This window comes from Oreochromis aureus, linkage group 6, assembly GCF_013358895.1.
Source record: "Oreochromis aureus strain Israel breed Guangdong linkage group 6, ZZ_aureus, whole genome shotgun sequence".
In the NCBI taxonomy this organism is placed as follows: Eukaryota; Metazoa; Chordata; class Actinopteri; order Cichliformes; family Cichlidae; genus Oreochromis; species Oreochromis aureus.
In genome coordinates, this window is record NC_052947.1 from 40,679,183 (window position 1) to 40,684,916 (window position 5,734).

The window sequence follows — 5,734 nt, forward strand, 5'->3', positions numbered from 1 at the left end:
CTGTAGTCACTCTCCTCTCTCCTGGCCTCCACCATACATACTGACAAACACTTGAACCTAAATGCAGCCATCCCTCCATCAGACCTGTTGCCACAGGTGTACACACACCTCAGCTCCTTTTTCCTGTTTCCCTTCCTTAAAGATTGCCTCCCCACAGCCACCCTTCCACACTGAAGGCTCAGATGTGTCCCTCGGGTGCTGTGTCATTCTTTACTGGATTTTTGCCTCTTTCTTGAGGACGTGACTTTCAGACACTGTTCATCTGCGGGAGATGTTTCTTATTGTTTTTATTTCTTTAGTCATGCCACTTCTTCTTTTGTCCTCCATCTTTTCTGTTTCATCATTTTTAAGGACACACTTTACAGCATGCTGAGATATGCCAAGTTGTCAGCTACCTTAACAAACAACGAAACATCCCCTGAACATGATCAGATGGAAGCACTGGAGTGAAAGTGAGTGAAAAAGCAGCCAATGTGCAACAACAAAACTTTGAAAGACCTCCTGAACCCAGAAAACAAGAAAGTCATCAAAATATAAAGAAATAAGACAAGGATAAAGAGTTTACAGAGGGTTTTTTTTATTAAGTAATAATTAAATAATAATAAAATGGCTTTGAGCAGTGATACACTACTTGAGGGAACAGGATGGTTCACTTAAATCAGGGGTGTCCATTTAATTGGCCCTCAAGTAATTTTATAAATAGAATAGAATATGGCCGCACTTCAACTTTTGCTTGAGTGTATTGCACTTCTTAGTTTTAACACCAGGGGGAGCTACTATTGATCAAGGCAGTTGCTCCACCAAAAAGGACAATCACAGAAGAAATTTACCCCAAGTTACCAAACATGGCAGAACCAAAGAAGCGAAAGGTAGAAAGTGAGTGAAGAAAATTTCAGACACGGTGGGAGAGTAAATATTTCTTCAAAGAATTAAAGGGGAAGTGTGTCTGTTTGATCTGCACTGAAACTGTGGCAGTTATGAAAGAGTATAATGTACGACGTCATTATGAAACCAAACATCAGGCCTATGCATCCTACACTGGTGCTGAGCGAGAGCAGAAATTAAAGCAAATGCTAGCTCTCCTGCAGGGTAAGCAACAGTATTTTTTTCGTGCTCAAATTGTCCAGGAAAAGGCTCCAATAGCAGCTATGAGGTCGCCCAACTCATGGCAAGACATGGCAAGCCTTTTTCAGACGGAGACCTCATAAAACGCTGCTTCGTTAAAGTCACCGAAATAATGGGCCCGGAAAAAGTGCAGGACTTCAATAACGTCAGCATGTCCAGAAATACACACTGTAATCCCTAACAGTTGTTCTAGCTCATAACTAATAAGCTCATAACACTCAAATGTCGTTTTGTAGTTGAGCAAACTATAAAGTATTGAGCTCTGTTGGCTTTTATGCAACTTTAATTGAATAGGGCTCAATATTTTTTAGCTAATTTGTTTGGAACGCTCAAAAAGTTTAAGAAGCATATATTAGTGACGTTCTGGTGGGTGGAGTCTTGTCGCTCCCTCAGGAAAGCTGAGTCAGCCATCTTGAATTTACCTTGATGCGGGGAAGATTTGGCCTGCCCGTGTGGATTAAGAGTCCCCAACTTCAACCTACAACGACCACCACCTTAATTTTTTTCATCAACTGCCCTAAATTTGGTAAGTCTAACGTGTTTTTGTTTTGTTTAAATTTAATTTCGATAAACAGTCTTTTTATTTTTACTGGAAATATATTCGTACTTTGTGCACAGTGAATGTTCGTTATAAATAAATTCGAATCCAAGTAATTGTAATTTTAGAAGTTTTCGAATGTGACAAATACGTAATGTTATTTCAAATTACAACGGTGTAACGTTTTGGCGGTTTTCCGTGGGGGACAACATTTCCCATAATGCATTGTATTCTTGCCCGGGAAGTTGACGGTGGCAGTTCTAGCTCCATGCGTTTGAACTTTCTACTAAAACTTTCTACTGTCCGTTTCTACCGGTTGTCGATTCGCCGGTAATGCACGTGCGTATTGTGAGTATACTTATTTCAATAAGTGTCTGCGTTACACAGTCAGTAGTTTACGCTGTAGAGCTGTGTGTGTGTGTGCTAGCATGAAACGAACAATGCTAAACAACATGAGTGTGTTATCATGATTAAACACATGTTTGTATTTTTTCGTAGTCTCAAATATGTGGTTGTGAGATAATCTCGAAATCCTTTTAACAGATTAGAGGGGTATTCCACTAAGCGAGCTCTACAAGTCAAGACTGGGCAGTGGGTCCATGAATAAACTGCCTCACTCCTGCAGGTGTCTGTCCATACTTCCCATCGTTCAAGTGAGGCTATGGACTTGTATACGTTGTTTGTATCACCTTTACTCTCCATAAAAATTAATGTGTTTTTTTTTTTTTTTTTGTTTTTTCCAGGAACCAAAAGATGGCTGCTGCCCAGAAGCATGTGCTGCATGTGTATGTTGAACGAGACACCGCCCTGAAACTTACTCTACTTGAGCGACCAAAGTCAGTGGAGGAGCTGAAAGAAATAATTCAAGAGAGGTTCAAGCCAAGACTGAATGGGGACTTTAGCCTTCACTATGTCCTCATGGACACAACCTATGCCCTATGTCGCCAAGAAATTATTGAGCTGTTGGAGCTCCACGAGTGAGAGACATCGTGGACAGATGGCCAGCCCTACTTATGGAGTCACAGGTAAAAAAAAAAAAAAATATATATATATATATATATATATATATATATATATATATATATATATATATAGACAGTGTTGGGGAACGGAATACATGTACCGCGTTACATATTCAGAATACAAAATATGAGTAACTGTATTCCGTTACAGTTACCGTTTAAAAAGGTGGTATTCAGAATACAGTTACTTTGTTGAAATAAATGGAATACACGGCGGTACTTTCCTGTTTCATATTATCGCGGGTCAGGATTGTTTGGGTTTGTTTGACAGCTACGTTCTGTTGTTCCAGGCGGCAGCGTTGCGGTTGCCATGGTTACAGGGTGACGCTCTCTCTCTGCGTGTTTCCTGGGTGAGAGAGCGCTTTTGTTGTTGTTGTTGTTGTGCTAAGCTAAAAGGCAGAATGCTACAGGCATAGCTCTAAAGCATGTAGCCTGATGGGCAGTGTAGTCCGTGCTGCAGGGAGAATGGACTACCATACACGTTATGTGTCTGTGAGCGAGGGAGGGAGAGAAAGGAAAAGTCCGAGCTGTCACGGAGCAAAAACGGGAGCTGGAAGCATGTAAATATAATAATAACCACTGCAGCCAAGAAGAGTGCCTGGACGAGCCCATTTGTAAGTAAGCTATTAAGACTCAACTGTACACTGTGTTCGTGTTTTCCTCCGGAAAAATAAGTTCCGTTGGAGCAGCCTTTCAACGCTCTCTCTGTCTCCCGCAAGCAAAGTTGACCCAGACAACAAAGTAAAGCTAGTTTTCGGCTACCAGCCCGACAGGGAACCGGACGTATTAGCCAGAGGTCCCTTTACTACGTTTCGTACTACGTACCTTCAGTAACAGTAATAAATCACAGCAATAGGACATTCATGTAGTTGTAAACAGCATGATAATATATTAAGTATTCCAAAGTATTCAGAATACGTTACTCTCATTGAGTAACGTAACAGAATACGTTACAGAATACATTTTGGGGCATGTATTCAGTATTCTGTAGTGGAATACATTTTAAAAGTAATCTTCCCAACACTGTATATAGATGTGTATATATATATAGATGTATGTGTATATGTATGTATATGTGTGTGTGTGTGTGTGTGTGTGTGTGTATATATATATATATGTCTGTCTGTCTCTTTACTGTTCTCCCAGTTTTTAAAAGTCTAGATTTTCAAACAATTTACCAAAAAGCAAATGACAGATGTAAAATGACAACACATCACTCTGTGACGTATTTTTTTTCCCCATTCACAGTAAACAAAGTCTCTAGAAGTTTATTTATTTAAATTTCCTTTAGATAACATTACAAAGAATGACGAATAACTTTCTATTTTGGCCTTGGTTCTGACTAGAATTGCTCTGGTTTTGCTAACCTGAGAACTTTTTAAAATACATTCACATTTCTGCTCCTAATTCATCTTTGTTCATTTCTGTGTATTTCTGTTCATGTACAGGTGGTTGCAGAGTTCCACCGAATCAAGAATGTTAACCTGCGCACTCAATTCTACAAGGAGCTGGACAGACACACGCCTAGACTCATCACTTTGTTCCGAGACAAGGCCATCAAGACTGGCAAGATTGCAGAGGAGCTAGCAAAGCTCATGAGAATTTATGACATTCAGGTAAATTTTTCATTTCACATGATTCAGAATTACATTAACAAATGGTTTGTACACAGCTGTAAGAAGCCATAGTGTCAATTGCTTCAACTGTGCCCCACGATTAAGTGATTATGCCATGGATACAAGGTTGTCATTTTAGGAGAAGGACATCTTGACAAAATGTATCCTTTCAAAAAGTGTTGTGTTAAAAGATTTATCAGCTTCAATTTAAAGAAGTCCAAACAAGTACTGTTTTTGTAAAATTGGTTTACATTTGGAAGTTTTTCCTTTGTGAGTTGTTGATGTATTTACAATGGAAACTTATTAATTTAAAATGTGTATTACTAAAAATACGGTTATCCAAAATACTGAATTTACCATCTTTAGCCCGTTACACAAAAAGTTTGGACACCCGATCTATAACAATGACAATCAGAACATGGCTATCCAACACTTTTGTTTTACTCTGCATTTGTGTAAATACTATTCTAATAGATATTGTATGTTCATCTAGGAACAGCGTGATGTAAATACAAGACGGGTCCTCGTCCTTCATGCACTTCCTGTGTACCTGCGTGAAGATGCCTCCACGTTATTCAGGACTTGTGATGTAAGTGTACTGCCCTCAGCATCAACCCCTTTGCCTAGCTGTTCAGTCAAATATATCACTCAGAACTCAAGGAGAACCAGGGTGTATATCAGGAAGGAGGTTCAAAACTGTCCTCATCTGACTTGTTTTCTCCCATATATCAACTATTGTTGAATAAGATTGCAAGAAGATTGTTACGCATAAACCAGAAAACATGAAAATAGTTGAAAGATTATTAAACAAAAACAAATCCACAGATAAAAACTCTCTCCCTTTCTAAAATTCAAGTGTTCTATTTTTTTGGAGGTGCCACGTTGTGGTCAGAGAAATGTTTGGTAAATAACAAAAACAAATATCTTGACATATATTTATTATTGAAAACATTTATTTAAACATATGTTTTGAAACCAAACCCAAATTAAGATTATTGTAATGCATCATGATGTATCAAATTAAATCGTTGACATTATAATCCTAAAAGAAACGTGCAACTTATGAAGATTCACACCTCTAATCAATAGCATGATTTGTGTCCTTGAGGGCTGAACTCATTCTTGTATTATTTGTGTTTTGCAGTCAGCAGATGGTCCAGACCTCACTGACACTCCTGTGGCTCTGCTGACAGTTGTCACGGATGACACTACTGATTCGGCCCTCTTCAGTCCCGAAAGCATCTGCATTGTTGTTGAGGATGAAATACTTGTGAATGGTCCCACAAATCTGGCTGACTCATTTCTCCTGCTCTTTGGGTACATCTATGCACTAGACCTACAATACCCAAAGAAACTTGAGCTTACATTCACATTTATCCAGAAGGTTGTGATGTGCCTTGAGGACAACAAACCACTGAAAGGGCGTCTACTGA

The 5,734-nt window shown here is 39.0% G+C and overlaps 1 long non-coding RNA gene across 1 annotated transcript; it reads left to right on the forward strand.

Annotated features, from left to right (window-relative positions):
- The first annotated feature begins 951 nt into the window (after positions 1–951).
- Positions 952–2,615, forward strand: LOC120440481. The gene is made up of 3 exons (XR_005613280.1): positions 952–1,651; positions 2,207–2,316; positions 2,407–2,615. It is a non-coding gene; the product is annotated as an uncharacterized LOC120440481 (long non-coding RNA).
- Positions 2,616–5,734: the final 3,119 nt, after the last annotated feature.